Raw genomic sequence first — 15,683 nt, forward strand, 5'->3', positions numbered from 1 at the left:
GGACTGGCTGAGGGGGAGAGGTGTTGGTAGCCCTGCTGGAGCGCTCTTGGCAGCAGCTGGGGAGGTGAGTGCGGCAGGGGTCAGTGTGCGGGAGAGTGGGTCTCTGGGCAGTGAGGGGGTAGAGGGAGAATGGCAGCATAGGCCCAGGAACTAGGGGTTTGGAGGGGGGCTGTTTTACTTGGGGCTCTGCTCTTGGCCCTGTAGCCATGGGGTCCTGGTTGCCTGCCCCACAGCGGTGGGGTGTGTGTACTGGACGTATGGGTTGTGGGGGTGGGGTTAGCGGGGGCGGTCTCTGGGCAGGGGGGTCAGTGCGGTGCATGGTGCGGATCTGCCGCTGAGGGGAAGGAACAGGCTGGCAGCGCAGGGCTGGGCAGGCCAATGTGTCTGGCGCAGTGGTTCTCAACCTGCAGCCCACAATGGTAAATAGATTGAGAATCACTGATCTAGTCTGACCTCCTGCACATTGCTGTTCACAGAAACTCACCCACCCACTCCTGTAACAGACCCTTAACCTCTGGCTGAGTTACTGGAGTCCTCAAAAATCATGATTTAAAGACTTCAAGTTACAGAGCATTCAAGAGAGGTGGATCGTGTAATGTAATAAAAAGGAGGAACACTGAAGGGGTAGTGGTGGAGGAACACGCCTACATTCCAATAGCTAGATCTAGAAGAGCACTGTGGGTGGCACGGATATATCTTATAGATGGGTCAATGAAAGACACTTAGAAGGTCCATGAGCCTATGCTGGATGCACTGCACACTTTGTATTCTGTGTTGTAATTGAAATCAATATATTTTAAAATGTAGAAAACATCCAAAATTATTTAAATAAATGGTATTCTATTATTGTTTAACAATGTGATTACTCATGGTTTTTTTTAATCGCACAATTAATCACGATTAATTTTTGTAATCGCTTGACAGCCCTATTAATTTTGTTTTCTTCTTTTCTGAAATCCTCTTGGCACTTCTTGGGTCACTGAAGGCTTCCCAGAAAATGACATCAGGTATAGATTGCAATGAGGGTTCTGATATTTGTGATGTCACAGTCTTGAATACCTTCAGTGAACCAGGAAGTTTTGAGAAAGTCTCAGAGAAAAAAAACAGAATTTAAAAAAGTTAGGTAAAACTTTTTGTATGCTCAATGCCCAGTGCAGCCTAGTTATTAGGGACATTTAGATAATGAAATCTGTTTTTCAGGTTAGCTTTGCATTTCAACTTTAAGACAAAACAGGTGGCAACTTGTTTGTTATAATGGGTGTGTTCTGAAGATGAGATATGTAGTATCTGAAAGTTCCATAATCAATGCTTGCTAATTAATCATGGGAAAGCTTTTGTCTCAGTTGCCAGAGCAATCAGCAGAGAGAAGAGGGATTTACCTAGCAAACTGAAGCAGGTGTAGGGGAGGAGGCAGAATAAAGAATGCACTTACAAAAAAAAAATTCAAGTCCTATCAATTGTAATATTTATCTGGAACGTAAATACCTTGCAATGCCGGCTACAAAAGTGCCATGCAAATGCCTGTTATCACTTTCTGGTGACATTGTAAATAAGAAGGCAGCATTATCTCCTTTAAATGTAAACAAACTTGTCTGTCTTAGCGATTGGCTGAACAAAAAGTAGGACTGAGTGGACTTGTAGGCTCTGAAGTTTTACATTGTTTTGTTTTTGAGTGCAGTTATGTAACAAAAAAAAATCTACATTTGTAAGTTGCACTTTCATGACAAAGATTGCACTACAGTACTTGTATGAGATTAATTGAAAAATACTATTTCTTTTATCATTTTTACAGTGCAAATATTTGTAATAAAATATAATATACACTTTGATTTCAATTACAACACAGAATACAATATATATGAAAATGTAGAAAAACATCCAAAATATTTAATAAATTTCAATTGGTATTCTATTGTTTAGCGGTGCGATTAAAACTGCGATTAATCACGATTAATTTTTTTGAGTTAATCGCCTGAGTTAACTGCGATTAATCCACCACCCTAAAAATTAACACACATTTCTGTGTCAAAAGCTATGTTAGAGGGGACATTCAATAAGAAGATCTAGGCTCAATTTATTTTTTGCTCTGTAATTCACCTTTATCCTGAAATCGGTAGTTTTCCATTCCTCAAGGGCCAACCCCAGAATAAACATTTAGAAATTGGATTGTTCAGTGAAGTTTCTTTATTCCTACTTGTCAACATATACAGGTTCTCTGTATGCTTTTATCTGAATTTTCAGTTCCTGTTGGACCAGAGACACAACTATCACCCCAAGAATCACACACAGGCTACTGTTGGAACAAAACGCTGGATCTGCTTTCACAATTAAAGTGATAGTTATGTTTCCTGGATTCTCTCAATGGTGCCTTCCCTTGAAAAGTATGTTAACACAATTTAAATATTGCTAGACAATGTGTATCCGGGCCAGCTGAATAGCAGCACAAGGATTGTTATGCTGCATTATACTAGTGGTCCATCCATTCCAATATCCTGTTTCTGACAATGAACAGTACCTAAAGCTTTCAGAAGACAGCACAAGAAACTCCATAATGGACAAGCATGGAGTAACTTGACCCTCAGAGAAGTTTCTTCCTAATTCCGGGTAGTTAGTAATTGGCTTATATCAAAAAGCATGAGGGTTTGCACATTTTTATCTCATCAAATGCAATTATGGATTTTTTATTATCCATATAAATATCGGAACCTTTAAAAATATCCTGATAAACTTGAGTTTATCAGCATTACCTACATGCCCCCCTTGCCCTGCCACCCAGTCCTTCCTGACTTCCAATGTATTAACACTGATAACTTCTTGTCTGCTCTCGGCCCCCTCCTCCATTGACATGGTTGTTGATTCCCTCCATTCTACAGTCTTCACCACCCTCAACTCCTTTGTTACTCTCTCCCATCACATAGTCTGCCTTACCAAAGCCCAGCGTTGGATCAACCCAAGTATCTGCTTCCTCTGTTCCACCTCTAGCAACTCTAGGAAAGCCATATGATCATGCAAGCTTCCTCCACAACAAATTTGTTCTCTTCCTTGTGCAGTTCTACTATTTTCCTAGCCAAGCAGCTTTATTTTTCCACCTTGACTGACTTGCCCTATTCCCTCCTTTCCCTTCTCCTCTGATAAGATTTCTCATCTACTCTCTTCTAACCCCTCCATATGCTTCAGAGGATACCCCTCCCCATCCCATTCTGCTTTGTCTCTCTTGTCCCCACTCTCCCTTATCCTTCTTCAAGGCTCCTTCCCCTCACAATACAAGCACGCTTTAGTCTCCTCCATCATAAAGAATTAAATCAAAATTCTACCCTTGACTCCCACCTGCCTCTCCAAATACTATCCCTTTACTGCCAAGCTTATAACACACAATGTACAACTGCTGCCTTGAGTTCCTCTCCTCCAACTTCATTCTTTACCTTCTTTAAACCACCTTCCCAACCTTGAAACTGTTCTCGTTAAAATCTCCAGTGACCTCTATTCCAACTTTGTTCTCCTTGAGCTCTGAGAGGCCTTTGACACCACTGACCCACTCGCTACTTCTTAAATTTCAGTTTTCTGTTGGCTTTTGAGACTCTGTTCTCTCATGTTGCTCTTTCTGTGGACTGTTGAGTGGGTATTCCTCAAGGCTCAGTCTTTGGCTCCCTACTCTTCTCTTGATACCTTTTCTTTCAGAGCTCTTAACCACAAGCATGGCTTCAGATACCATTCTACATTGACTACTCACAAATTTACCTCTCCATTAAAGGTTTGCCTCTTTCCATCCAATCTCAGATCTTCATCTATCTTTCTGACATCTCCATATGGATGTCCAGCTGGCAACATGGCCAAAACTGAGCTTTTGAACTCCAACCCAAAAACCTTCCTATTTTTCCTTCACTTTGAATAATTCCACCATTTAGTCACTCAAATCAGTTATTTCCTTCTTATAAATCTCTGCACATCCAGACCATGTCCAAGTCTCACTGCTTCTACCTACATAATATTTCTAAGATTTGTCCTATTCTATCTGTCCAGTCTGCCAGGCACTCATCATCTCACACCTCAATTTATGTAATTTCCTCTCTAGCACTGAAGCCAGCCACACTGCCTCCCTCAGGTCAATTCAAAATGCTGATGCTAGGATAATCTTACTGACACTGGCATTCTGACCACATCCACCCCCTTTGCTGTTTCCTTCCAGTGGCTACTTGTCTTTGTCTTCAAGGCCCATCATCCTTTAGCCCCCCCCATCAGATCTATGAGCTCTCAACCTTTACCTTTTCTCTACCAATAATGCCAGCCGTGATTTTCTGATTATCTGCTTGTCCTTCAGTCACTCTATGCTTTCTCCTATGCCACCTCCTATGCATGGGGAAAAACTCACTGTTATAATTTGTAAAGCCATCACCTTATCCTCATTAAGACATCTGCTGTGATGCCTACAAAATCAATACTGTCTGGCATTGGTTAGGGCAGTGGCAAGCTGAGACGTCTGCTTTTCTGTTACCTCATCCCCATTTGTCTGTTTTATCCATCTGTCGCTTCCTGTCTGATGCCAAGATTGTAAATTCTCTGGGGCAGGAACTGTTGTCTCGTTTTAACTTGTCTGTATAGTGCAGGATGGATTGATTTAAATCAGCAGACAGGAAACCTTGATTTAAATAATCAATTTTTAACTTGTTTTCAATTGGTACTTATTAGGTATTTTCCTAAAGAAAGGTTGGTTCTCATTGGTTGGTAACCATTTAAAAAAGGTTGATTTGCAATTAAATATAGTCTTTATACTAAATTTGTTACTATTCTTTGCTAACCATACATATTTAAGCAATTATATATCTTAGCATGCATTGATTCATGTTGTTTATTTTTATATTTTTATTATGTTAGGAAATGATGCATTTCTTATTTACTGGATGATTACTTTTTTTTTAGTTGTGATTTGCATCAAGCTCTATTTGGATGAAAATTGGACTTCAATTAAAAATGCACAAAAAGCACTTTAAAATTGTTTCCTACATAAAACAACCTAAAATGTTCTGGATACTTTTTTAGATAAGTTTATTAAAACATGTTTTGTATTGAAAACCAGGTGGTTTATTAAACAACGGAAGTATTATCTGTAGTTACTGAACTGAATTGATTGTTTCTGGTCACCATGTCTTTAAAGACTTTTGAACCAGTAGATTTCATTCTCACATCTAGTTTGTATTTGTAGATTGAGAAAAGCAAGCTTTCCGGCTATTTCAACTCCCAATCAGTTTCTTAACTTTCAATGAACTAGCCATTAAACTGTACTAGTTGAATAAACTGAAATGAAGAAAATATTCTCTCTATACCTGCAAAAGCTGCCAAATGCTGATTTAGCACTTCAACAAACTGGTTCCAGGTGCTGATTCAGTGATTTCCACCAGTTCAGCGGTTTGACTTTCTTTAAAGCTTTGGCAGCAAACATGTACTGCTTAATATATTCTAAATTAAATGTAGTCTGTATTAAATATAATTAATGATTTTAGTATTATAGTGAGTTTAGGCTTTTAACATAGGTTATCAGAATCTTAAATAGATTTATTTCTAAGAAGCAAAATGTATTAATTTAAATAGAAAAACTGATTTAAATAAAAATTAATATTTTAATTTACAATCATTTTTTCCTTTTTATCCATGCTGCTCTATGTCCTAGCACAATGGAACCATTAACCTTGATTGGGTCTTATAGGTGATATTATATTAATTAATAAGCATCCAGTTTCTATCTTGTAGAAGTGAGTTCACAGGTTAATTATGTGCTGTTACCCTCACAAAAACTCATGGAGGATGGGTGAGGTCCCAAGGGACTGGAGAAGGGAGTTACTGATCTTTAAAAAAGTGAATGAAGAGGACCCGGGGAATTATAGACCAGTCATCCTAACTTTGGTACCTGGAAAGATACTGGAACAAATTATTAAACAATCAGTTTGTAAGTACCTGGAGGATAACCGGGTTATAAGGGATAGCCAGCATGGATTTGTCAAGAACAAATCATGGCAACCAACCTAATTTCCTTCTTTGACCAGATTAATGGCCTTGTGGATAGGAAGAAAGCAGTAGATGTGATATATCCTGATTTCAGTTGACTTTTGACACAGTCTCACTTGACATTCTTAAAAGCAAAGGAGAGAAATGTTGTCTAGATGAAATTGCTATAAGGTGAGTGCACCACTGGCAGAAAGATCATACTCAGAGTAGTTACCTACGGTTTGCTCCAACCGAGAGGGCGAAGTTAGTGAGGTCCATAGGGGTCAGTCCTAAGTCTAGTACTATTCAATATTTTCATTAATCATTTGGTTAATGGAGTGGAGAAGCTGCTTATAAAACTCGCGTATGATACCAAGCTGGGAGGATTGCAAGCACTTTGAGGACAGGATTAGAATTCAAAATGACCTTGATACATCAGAGAATTGGTCTGAAATCAGCAAGATAAAATTCAGTCAAGACAAATGAAAGTATTCACTTACACCCCAGAATTATTCCTTCCTATTAACAAGAGTGTTGTATGTAAGACATGGGCGGTAACTATTCCACACTACTTGGTATTGGTGAAGCCTCAGCTGGAGTACTATGTCCAATTCTGGGTGCCACACTTCAAGAAAAATGTTGACAAATTTGAGAGAATCCAGAGGAGAGCAACAAAAAATGATCAAAGGTTTAGAAAACCTGACCTATGAGGAAAGGTTAAAAAAACTGGGCATGTTTAGTCTTGAGAAAAGAAGATGGAGGGGGGGACCTGATAACAGTCTTCAAATATGTTAAGGGCTGTTATAAAGAAGACTATGATCAATTGTTCTCCATGTCCACTGAAGGTAGGGCAAGCAATAATGGACTTAATCTGCAGCAAGGGAGATTTAAGTTAGATATTAGGAAAAACTTTCTAACTATAAAGGTCGTTAAGTTCTGGAATGGGCTTCCAAGGAAGGTTGCGGAACCCTCATCACTGGAGGTTTTTAAAAACAGATTGGACAAACAGCTGTCAAGGATGGTCTAGGTATACTTGGTCTTGCCTCAGTGCAGGGGGTCAGACTTGATGACCTCTCAAGGTTCCTTTCAGCCTTGCATTTTTATGATTCTCCGAACTACAAGTCACTGAAAACAATTGTCAAGAGCCAAAATGGGCCTGTACAGACTTCTCTTTTAATTCATTGTTAAAATTATCAGGATCAGAATAAATTTTCTTTGTTACATATTTACTATTGTTTTATTTGTCTAACTGCCTACTGTGGAAATATGCTAAAGAGGATTAAAAGTTGTAGAGTATCTTCAACAAGTATTTCTTTAACCTTTGCTGAAACCCTATTTTGGAACTTCTTAGAGGAATACTACCTTGGATCTCACAATAGAGTTTGTAAAAACATCTATTTTCCTCTTTCTTTGGCAGTGGAAGAATATCACTGCAAAAATAAACTGTGCTGAACGAAAGCACTGGTCTTTTCTACCCTGATGTCAAGGATGGAAACATGATGTTTTTATCTGATTTATATAGTAGGGAAAATATTCAGTAAGATACCATTCAATATTAAATAATATTTGTAATACACTTTACAAAACTTTAAAAATAAATCTTGATGCTTATTTTGCAAAAACAATCCAATTAGTCTCACTTTTCTTGTAACATTGAGAACAGAGGTGCGTGCACACATACTTCTCACAGAGATCCAAACATGGCGGACACAAAAAGCAAACTAACAATATTTTAAACTACCTCTCCATAGCATCAATAACACTATCTATCACTGTTTCATGATTCAGTATTTGTGATATTGTGCGGGAATGTAGCAAACTCAGGTCTAAAGTAAAGGTCTACCCTAAACTAGTGAAGTCAGTTCACACATATACTTGAATTAGCTTGTGGAACTTATCACATAGTAATAGCTCACAAGACACTTTGTGAGGGTGAAGTTAAGCTTCCAGCTGCTCAACAATGTCTTGTGCTTCTCCTGTCCATCTCTTTTGGGAAACATGTGGAAAGTGTCATCTTAACTACGCATTTTCCAATTGTCTAGAGTGTGTGTACTGTCTTGCAAAGCTACCCGTTTTGTAAGATGTAGGTAAAGAGATCTTAACTCTATAGTTCATGGTTTTCCAGTGTTTGGATTTAGGAAATTAAACTCTTTCTTTTTGGAAGGACACAAGAAGCACCGGGCACTACTAAACACCTGTAACCTTAACTCCACAGTAACAAAGAATGTTTTTTGGGGGGTGAGGGGAGGTCTTCCCCCCCCCCCCTTTTTTTTTTTTTTAAGAAAAAGTGGAAGACTACTATAGGAAACACAATTGAGGGGCATTGCATGGAGAATGGGGTTGTGTAGAGATTTCATGGATGTACATCCAGCCCCTTAATTATGAATTGTTTCTCTGGTTTCTTCTGGCTTCCCCATGCTTTTGTTAGGAGCCAGGATGGGGGCAACTGATAACTGAGGGGCTGCGAGCAGGAATGGACCTGGTAGCTGCACTCCTCACAACTCTTTATCCTTTACCCGCTCCCCAACTCTGTGCCCATGATAAACTTGGAGAAGCTGGAGGTAGGAAGGAAGCTAGTAGTTGAGCGGCTATGCAGAGTAGAAGCAGAAGGGGGTTTTAAGTTTTGTGCAATGAAGAACTACAAGCAAAGACAATGGGCTAATTTTCATCCATAATTAAATTCTCTGGCCTCACTGGACTTACACCCTACATGAATTTGGCTTGATAAAAATAACTTCTGAACTTCAGTTAAATGTAAAAATAAAAATGGAACATTTGACAATGAATCTGGTGAACAATGTCTGTTTTTAAAGGCTTGATACTTCCTTCCACTGAGAATTTTCTTACAAGAGAGCATCTGCACAGATTTTATATATATATATATATATAGCGCGAGAGACAAATATTTCTCTCCCCCAGAAGATTTTACAACTGTTTTGTGAATAAAGACCCATAGGTTATACAACAGATGTTTTTGGCAGTGCAGTAACTATACAGAAAACAAGTGATACATAAAATGTGTAAAAGATATGATGCCAACAGGATGCGCTACATTGCTCTTTGTTTGTCTTGGCTGCCATTTCTATTATAAAAATGTGTGTGTATCAGGATGGAGATGGAGGTTTCCAGTTATTTTGGCTATTTGTAGCTTTACTTAAGTTAATTTGCAATTAGTGAATGGTATTGAAATTTGTGAATATTCTTCCTGCTTCCCTCTAGAGGGATTAAATGTTTTGTAATGACAATCTCATAACATTAAGTCATTCTTTCACAGAGACCAGCAGGCAGAGCCTGCGCTAGAGGATGTGTATTTCAGCTCACGTCCACATGATAACGATTTCATGGGGTCTTTTTAGCACAGTGTACAGATGTTTTTTCTCTCTTTAGATCTGCTGCATTTCAGAATCTTCCTATGAAACTCAAATAGCCAAATTTTGTTGTCTTCGGTGTGTGTTTCCAGTTGACTTTATTGCTTGGATCTCAGAGTAGATTATGGCCCTAATTATTCCTATCAAGTACTCAGTGACCACAAACTTCATCACAGGAATGCCACTGTCCTGGTAAATATACCGTCCAACAGTGTCAGCTCACGGTGAGGTGCCTTCTATCTCCAGTTGTCATGGATGGTACCTAGCCCAAAATGTCGCAATCTGTGACAGCACAAAAAATACGGTAACTGGCATTCACAAGTAAACTATGTACACCCTGCAAACACATGTGGGGCGGGGTCAAGCCAAGGCTGGCCCTCCCTCCATATTCTAGCCACCGAGCTCTCTCTCTGCACCCCAATTGGTTCCTCCCCTGTATCCATAGCTGTCAGATCCCGCCTGTCCCAGCCCCCCAGGTAAGCAGAGCCACCACGCCCCTCTCAGCTCTGTCCCACCGAGGACCTCAGAGCCCAACCGGGAGGGGTGACAGGGCCAGGTCCTAGTTGCCCACCCTGGAGTGGGGAGAGAGTTGCAGGGAGGTGCAGGCTGGCGCTGCGTCCTGGGTCTGTGCCAGCTTTGCCACCATGATAGGGAGCATGACACTGTCCCCACCTTGAGCGTGAGGCCGTACGTACCCCTCTAGCATCCCCCAAATTCTCCCTGCCAGTACACTCACCCAGCACCCCCCACAAATATCCTCTCCCAGTACACACACATCCTTCCAGGCCCCCCAGTTTTGGGGGTTTGATTTTGAAGTTCATGGTCATCTCTTAGCTTTGTTGCTAATGTGGACCAACTCCTGCTGGGGCTTGTAGCTTTTTTTTTTATTAATCAAATCTGTACTAGGTATCTGATGAAAGCTTTCATTTGTTATTTGACATATAGACCAATGTGTTAATAAAAAAACCTTTGTTTCAATAAATAGATTAGGCTACTTTGGAGCTAGTTTTTAAGTGACTTGAGGCTATTAATGCAGTAGAAATCTGGCAACTGCTCCTCTCACAGAGTTCAGTGCCTAACTCTGCCTGGGATTCTCTTTCCTCTCCTCTCTTCAAGTCAGGTGCCTTGGATGTTGCTTACAAGAAACTGGGGGAGGGGGGTGAGAGGAGAACCTCCCTTTATCTTTTAACCCATGGTTAGGGTACTTAGCTGGAGATGTGGGAGATCTTTGGTTCAAGTCATCCTTCTGCAAGATGAAGAGAAGGGATTTAAACAGGGATCTGCCACCTCTGAGGTGAGTACCCTAACCAGTGGTATATAATATAGGATATTCTGATGTGGAACTCCCTCAGTCTCTTCTGTTAAAGCTGTTCCACTTTGGGTACATAAAAAGTCAGCAGATCAGAGAGAGTGCATGCAAGCATGAGACTGAGACTATAGTCTGGGAGGTCAGAGCAGTCACTCAGAATGTGGGTGATCCAGGATCCAGTCTGCAGGCTCCAAGCACTCGCCACTTATTTATCTGCAGTGGAACAGCTTGAGCAGGAGAGACTGAGGGAGCCCCACATTGGAATATCCTATAGCCCAGTGCTTAGGGCTGGCAGATCCCTGTTACACTTCCTTCTCCTCCTCAGTTGGGGGAACGGGGACTTGAAAAAGCACTCTCCCACATATCAGGCGAGTCCTTTAACCACTGGGCTAAAAGTTAAGAGGGAGGTGGTCCTGCTCCCCCCAGCCATTTTGTGTGGAGTTATGCATGCTCTGAGCACCCCTACACTCTGCAGGCATGTTAGAGGGAGGACACCAGTCTTGCCCCAGTTTGTAAATTGCACTGGGGCTTAGGCAGGCGGATGCCTAGAGTGAGACAGCAGGGCACATGCTCAGAGCCAGAACTTAGGTGCTGTGTGTGTTCAGGTGCCACAGAGTTTGGTGGAATCTGAGTGGGTATTTTGTGAAGACCCATGGGGCATAAATCTGGGATTTCGGTGCCTAAAATGGCAGGTGCCTAAGTCCCTTTGTGAATCTAACCCTAAATCCCTGATTGCATCTGCACTCAGAAACCCCTAAATTGCAGCACCTCTTATTGCAGGAGCAAAACTGGACCTGCAGTTGTTTGTCAACAAAAATGGAGATCAGTGAATGACAATCCAACCCTAAATTTCTCCTGGTTTAGAAAACAATAAAAAGTATGGAGGTCTTTTCTCCAGTGTTGGCTAACTACTGACATACAATCAATGCAATCCTATTGAAGTCAAAGGTGTTTTCACCAGCAGTGAGTGTGGCTTTATACCTTTTTAATATATGGATTGAATTTCAAATGTAAAGGCTGCTAGGCAATCAGTGCCAGGCTTGTTGTGAGTTTGAGGGCTTAGTGTTCCAAGAATACCAAACTGTTTTAGCAATAATTTTAAACACACACACTCTCCCTCTCGTTGAAGGTCTAAAGGCTTTCTTACTCTTTTTGGGAGCAAATTTTCAGCTAGGCTTCTACCTGGCCTTGACTTTGCAGATGAACACGAATATAACTGCATGTATTTGCTTGTGCAAAATTTTACATGGACAGGTGGCTGAGAATTTACTCCTTAAAGTAGCTATTTAATCTGCCTTGATTTATCTTTCTTTGGCAATGGATGGCAATATATGCATATAAACTAAACAGAAATCAAGTGAGGGATACTGAGAATAAATCCCTTTTCCCCACAGTTGCTATTGTAACTAAATTTCTTGTATCACAAGCAATACATTCTGCTAGGAGTCTTTACCCCCTTCCTCACAATACCCCATGCTCTCCAGTTGATTAACCAATGTTAACATCTGTTTAAAAATTAAATTTCAGAAAGGCTTTTCACACTATACAATGTAAGTCTTAATTAAATGACTTCAAGCTCTTTTTGCAAATAGCTTATACCCAGTGTATTTCATGCATAGCATAATCTGATTAACTCATGTAATTTACATGGAAATAGTATTTTCCAAAACAAATTAATCTCTGCACAAAGGAACATTCACCTGGTATGCACTAGGGGTTAAGGGTAATGGTTGCACCTGCCAAAGAGGGGAGGCGGGAAGAAGAGGGAATCCTCTGTTCAAACAAAGGATGATGATTCATGAATGTAGAACTTAGAACCCTTCTGAAAAAGTTGTCTGTGGTAGTTGAAGCTGTCCTAACCAACTTTAACGGACGCAACCAGTATTCGCATGGCAGATAATCCATGTAGACACTGACCTTGCCAGGTTTATGAGGGTAATTATTAAGTAAGGATTAACTGTCCTTGAACACCTTTTCTCTGGCAGTAAGTTCAGAAGGAGGGTGTGACGTTGCAGACTATATGGTTTTATAAAAATATGCTAATGAGTGAATATAATGTAACTGGAATATGCTTCATGCAAAAGGTCTCTTGTAAGGTATCATTACAAAGCTTATAATCTACTGAGTGTGATCATCCTATTTGTATAAATGTACCACTCTTGTATCTGGGACTAGAAATATGAAATATAACTCTGAGGGCCTATTGTAATTATGCAAAGTGTGGGCCATTAATGGTGGTTTGGAATCTTGATGACTCCCATTAACCAGGACCATTGTCTGCAGATGGCTGTGTTTACCTGTTAGTCTTACTGTATATGTGTGGGCTGGCAAGTGGGCAATGAAGTCTTGCAGTGACATGTGATCATGTCACCTGAACTGGAATCCAGCTTTAACCTGGTGTCTTTCCATTGAGAAGGAGGGGGTGGGAACCTAGAGAGGGATAAAGGATTCCTGCCTTATGCAAAAGATATCTAAAGGGGTGGAACAGAACAAAGGGATGGTAGGAGCCATCATGAAGAATCCCCTAGCTACCACCTGAGCTGGAACAAGAGCTGTACCTGGGGAAAGAATTGTGCCCAGGCCTGGAAGGTGTCCAGTCTGAGGAAAAAACTTACTGAAGCATCTCTGAGGGTGAGATTATCTGTATTCAGTTTGATTAGACATAGATTTGCGCATTTTATTTTGCTTGGTGACTTACTTTGTTCTGTCTGTTACTACTTGGAACCACTTAAATCCTACTTTCTGTATTTAATAAAATCACTTTTTACTTATTAACTCAGAGTATGTATTAATACCTGGGGGAGCAAACAACTGTGCATATCTCTCTATCAGTGTTATAGAGGGTGAACAATTTATGAGTTTACTCTGTATAAGCTTTACACAGGGTAAAACGGATTTATTTGGGTTTAGACCCCATTGGGAGTTGGGCATCTGTGTATTAAAGACAGGAACACTTCTGTTAGCTGCTTTCAGGTAAACCTGCAGCTTTGGAGCAAGTAATTCAGACACTGGGTCTTTGTTGCAGCAGACGGGAGTGTCTGGCTCAGCAAGACAGGGTGCTGGGACCCCGAGCTGGCAGGGAAAGCAGGAGCAGAGGTAGTTTTGGCACATCGGGTGGCAGCTCCCAAGGGGGGTTCTGTGATCCAACCCGTCACAGCAGGTATGCAAGGAACATGGGTAAAATATTTTAAAATACCTAAGTGCTGACTTTCAAAGGGATTTAAGGTATGTCTACACTTTGAGATGAGGAGACATGCCTGACATTCAACTTGAGGAAAAACACCCAAGCTAACGTGCTAAAAAGGCAATGTGTAGCTATGGTGGTGTGAGCAGCAGAAGGGGCTAGCTGCTGCCAGTATGGGCCACTCTGAGACCAGAGGCATGTACCTGGCGCAGCTGGCTGCCTGCATGGCTGCAGCTATGCTCTATTTTTAGCATGCTAGCTCAATCAGAGCTAGTGAGGATATGTCTCCTCAAGCTGGGAATCACACCCTCAGTTCAAAGAGTAGACAATCCTTCAACTCCTAAGTCATTTAAGTGCTTTTGAAAAGGTTATCCCATGAGCTCTTGTAATACTTGCTGTGAAGGACTACTCTTACTTTTATCCACGGGTAGCATCTGCTCACATTTGTGCTGGAGATTGTTGGTACTTGTCAGTAAATTTGAGTAACTATGGCAACAAGCTTATTCTCCCTACCCTGCACCAAGCAAAGACTTCCAACATCAAGGCCACACCCAATGGAGCTGTAGCGGCTTGCCCAATGGTCAACTTGGCTGTAGGGGTTTAGCGTCCATAGTCAAAAGTTTAAATTAGAATTAATTAGTTTAATTAGAATTCTTTTCTGAAAATATTTGTCCTTTAACTTGTACCTTCTAGGTGAAGTTTCCTGATAATGTTGATAGTCTTTTAAAAATATTTTTTTGTTTCTGAATCCAAGATTTAAACCATATTTTTCATTCAGTTATTACTATTCAAAGATGGAGACCAGAAGGATTAATGGCACACCACAGCTTGGACATTCTGTGAACATATAGTAAAAATATTATTTCTGAACTCAAATTTACATCGTATGTTACAGTGGAATTTCATTGGACCATGACCCAATGGAAACCTTCTGCAAACAATAAGTAGATCATGACCCATTTGGGGAGCCATTCTATGTTCTAACTTGCTTTTGTTAGACTTATTGCTCTGATCATGCTGATACAAACAATGACTATTCAACCCAAAGAAACATTCACATCTTTGAAGACATACAGTGCCAAATTTTTAAATTAACCCCATCTCTAACATTGCATCGACAATCAAGTATAGGTACAATTAATTAGAGGCACAAAATAAAAGTATTTAGATGTCTAACTACTGGATTTGTTAATGCAATCAGGCAATTAGATGTATAATGCTACAATTTGGGCCAGAACTTGAATGTAGATGCAAAGTTGCAGGTGTAAAAATTATGGACGATTTTAAGAAACCTGGCCCTCCAAACTAGACTGGACAAAGCTAGAAAATATATTCCAGCAGACTCCTGCACTGGCACACAGGATGGGCTATATGACCCAATATGTCTTTTCCAATGCTGACTCCTGTAATAATTAGACATTATCCTTCTCAGCTGTGTACTCAGAACACTAGATCTAATTTAATTAAATGATTTATTTATAGGCATTTCTACGTCAATTGCGCATCAAGTTCTTCTGTGTTATATGGTTGCACCTTCACTGACCTTAACCCTATTAATACTGAGAGCTGGTTTAACTGAGGAGAATTTGGTCTCCTGATTAAAACTGGGCAAACGTTTTTGGCCAAATCTTTTTTGGTGAAAAAAATGCAGATTCTTTTACATTTCCCTGAATTGTTTGGTCAAACAAAACCTTAAAAAAAAAAAAAACCTGGAAAAAAATGAAGTATTTTGTTTTGACATTTTCAATATGAAACATTTTGATTCAGAAGTACTGTTTTGAAATTTTCTTAAATACGTACATGAGAAAATTTTAAATAATCAAATGAAGGGAACTTCTTTTAA

The 15,683-nt window shown here is 40.2% G+C and overlaps 1 protein-coding gene across 11 annotated transcripts in view; it reads right to left on the reverse strand.

The window, feature by feature from the left end:
• STAU2 (staufen double-stranded RNA binding protein 2) overlaps window positions 1-15,683 on the reverse strand; it is a 226,220-nt gene that overhangs the window by 2,887 nt on the left and 207,650 nt on the right. For 2 of the 11 annotated variants that reach the window (XR_010598909.1, XR_010598908.1), the window contains exon 15: window positions 4,263-4,347. The exons of the other annotated variants lie outside the window; for them this stretch is intronic. The gene's annotated coding sequence lies outside the window, so the exon portion shown is untranslated. The remainder of the gene's footprint in view (window positions 1-4,262; window positions 4,348-15,683) is intronic. 11 annotated transcript variants of the gene reach the window in all.

This window comes from Chrysemys picta, chromosome 2 (genome assembly GCF_011386835.1).
Source record: "Chrysemys picta bellii isolate R12L10 chromosome 2, ASM1138683v2, whole genome shotgun sequence".
Classification (NCBI taxonomy): Eukaryota; Metazoa; Chordata; order Testudines; family Emydidae; genus Chrysemys; species Chrysemys picta.